Source organism: Petaurus breviceps, unplaced genomic scaffold (assembly GCF_028583685.1).
Source record: "Petaurus breviceps papuanus isolate PSGF00001 unplaced genomic scaffold, PetGlider_PUasm1.0 91133, whole genome shotgun sequence".
Lineage (NCBI taxonomy): Eukaryota > Metazoa > Chordata > Mammalia > Diprotodontia > Petauridae > Petaurus > Petaurus breviceps.
The window spans coordinates 41,683,694-41,686,898 of NW_027187419.1; the positions used below are offsets into that span (position 1 = coordinate 41,683,694).

A 3,205-nucleotide genomic window follows, 5' to 3' on the forward strand; every position below is an offset into this window, starting at 1 on the left:
AATCAAAATAAGGACTAGAGCAGAGTTTGTTATGCCTTACCTGAAGTAAAAAGAGCGAGAGTAGCAATTATAATCTCAGACAAATTAAAAGCAAAACTAGACCTAATTAAGAGAGATATTCAGAAAAACTTCATCTTGGCAAAAGAATAATGATAATACTAAACATACATACATGAAATGGCATGGCATTCAAATTCTTGAAGAAAAGTTAATTGAAGGCAGGAAGAAATAAACAGTAAAACTATGCTAGTGGGGGATCTCAACTTTCCCCTCTCAAAGCTATATAAATAAACCCATAAAATAAATTTTAAAAAAGATGTTGAGATGAATAGGATCTTAAAAAAGTAAAATACAAAATGAGTGGGAATAGTAAGGAGCATATCTCTTGCCTCAGCTATATATAGTACCTTTACAAAAACTGGCATGTATTAGGACATAAAAACCTCACAACCAAATGCAGAAAAGCAAAAATATTAAATGCACCCTTTTTAGACCATAATAAATTTAAAATGACAATAAATAATGACTTGTATGATCTGGTGCAAAATGAACTGTGCAGAACTAGGAGTATACAATATTGCATGCTATTGTATACAATGTATGCTATTGTATACAATAGCAACAATATTATATAGATGATTGGCTGTGAAAGACTTAGCTACAGTGATCAAGGCAATGAACCAAGATAATTTCGAAGGACCCATGATGAAAAATGCTATGTACCTACAGAGAGAAAACTGATGAACTCTAAATGCAAATGGAAGCTTTTTAAAAAATTTCATTTATCTTTCATGGTTTATGTGCCTATGTGTTTTCTTTTGTAACATGTATAATGTGGAAATACGTTGTGTCTAACTTACGTGTAATCAATATCCTATTACTTATATTCTCAAAGGAGGTGGAAGAATTGGGAGGGAAAGAATTTGTAACTCAATTTTTTAAAAAATGAATTAAATTCATTAAAATGAATTAAATATTTTAATATGTAATTGGCAAATATTTAATGACAAGATGTATTTAAATAAAAAAAACAATTTTGGAACTAAAATTATAATTTGAGCCAAGAATCTTGGAGAGAACTCCTCCTAGGGACAGGAGAGGTTTTGCCTCTTTCTCCTCCCTACTCCCTCTTCATTTAACCATGTCTTCAGAAAGAAAGGATGAATGGGGAATTATTAACACCCCATCCTACAGAAAGGGAGAGATAAACCAAAAACAAACATAGAGAAACACAGACATACTATATGTGAAATTGATTATCGATTACTGGTTGATTAATTTTTTTTTTGTCATAAATGTTGTTTATTAAACATTTAAGTTTACAAACTAATGTGCACCAATTAGCGGTATCGATGTAGTTGGAGAGAATTGCGCCTTCTCCAAGCAGCACGACGAGATCCTCCAATGATATGGTGGAATTTGTGACCCTTTCCAAGACCCCGGCTCTCTGGCCAGCTGAGGTAAGCCCTCGCATCTCTCTGTGTTTGTGCACTGGCTTGGTGATCCATCGAGTGTCGTGGTTTCGTCTGATAGCTTTATGGAATGGGTCAATAAGAATAAACTCAAAGAATTTGTAGGTTGAATCTTCACTCACCCAGTAGGAGTTCAAGACTCTTAGGGCCCCACAGCGGCGGCCAGCACGTTCTTCTGCCACAGACTGGAGGCTCCTGGCAAACTTGGCCTGATTGACCCCGTGATGCACAGGTTTGCCGTAGGTGGCACCCTTGGGGACCGGGCGCTTTCGCCCCCCGCGGAGGACACGAATTCGGTACATGACATAACCTTGCTTGGCCTTGTAGCCCAGCCGCCTGGCTTTGTCTGGCCTGGTGGGCCGGGTGGGCCGGGGAGCGCAGTGCAGCGCCAACAGCTGCCGGTACTGCCAGCAGCGCACGCGCAGCAGGAACCGCATGAGGTCCGACTGCTTCTTCCTCCACAGCTCCTGGATGTACTTGTAGGCCCCCATCCTGCCTCGCGCTAGCCTGCCTGATGGCTGCCGCCGACCGCTGGTTGATTAATTGTTAAGAATTTTAGTTATCACTGCATCTAATTTCTAGTATTTACATTGGAATTTACTTAAGAGAAGAGTTTTAAGAGACTATGCAGCTAACTGAAACTGCTCCTGCCTTTTGAGGAAGATAAGGAAGATGGATGGAGGATGATTTAACCTAGTCAGGAAATGTTTTTCCTTGCACTGAGTTTCTCTGGTAAAGGATGGGGAGGGGAGTAATTTGGTTGAGAACTTTCCACAGGATGTTACTCAACTTTGTTTTCCCCATTGGTTTGCATTCTGGAGATCTCTCTTGCAAATCAGCACAATTATACCAAATGTCAGCCCACCCATATGTTTAATATAGATCAATTACAGACAGTTTAGTTTGCATCACTGGACCTGATGTAACTACCAAACTGTACAAACAGTTCCTCTGATTGTAAAGAGGGTCTATAGTCCCTGAGGTACCACCAACTTTTACTATTGGTAATTGCTAGCCTTGCCAATATATAGAATATGCTCAGAAAATAAAAGAAGGGAAGAAATACAGACATAGGCTTAAAGAGGAAAACCACTCAAAGGACAAAGCCGTATATATGATCTTCCTTGCTATGGTAGAGACAATGCCATCCATGAATTCCAGAAAGGATCAATCCTCATATCCCAGCAGAGAACTACACCGAAGAGGAACTTAATGAGCATTTTAAAAAGACAAAAAGGTCTAGTAATCAGGAACTGTGAGTTTACCCTTTGGGGATTTATATTCTCTAAGTTTGTGCCCACTCTCCTCACAAATATCGTGTGTATTTCCAATTTGTAGGAGAGGAAGTTTTTTACTGACTATTCTTATTATATTACATAAGTAAATTTTAAAGCTAATTGACTATGGCTGGCTGAAAATGCTGGGGTTTCAGGATCCTCATTACCTAAAAACTCAACTTCTTTTAATTTTATCTGGAAACCTCAGAGCAGGAGAAAAAGTGTCCTCGGGGGACCCAGCCCACCAGTGCCAGGATTAGTTGGAAAGTAGCTCCAGAAGGGATGTAGCATACTGAATAGACTTAGACTCTTTTTATGGGTATTTGAACTTTGTGAATGAGAAAAGAGTGAAATACTATCTAAGGAAAGATAGAAAAAAAATGAAATATTGAAACAAGTCCCTTTGATCATAAATGAAATGAGTCTAGAAGCTTTGCAGTGAACCTGGGAATTTAT

The 3,205-nt window shown here is 38.7% G+C and overlaps 1 pseudogene; it reads right to left on the reverse strand.

Moving 5' to 3' along the window:
• Window positions 1-1,278: 1,278 nt before the first annotated feature.
• Window positions 1,279-1,997, reverse strand: LOC138154753 (large ribosomal subunit protein eL15-like; annotated as a pseudogene).
• Between the last annotated feature and the right edge of the window lie 1,208 nt (window positions 1,998-3,205).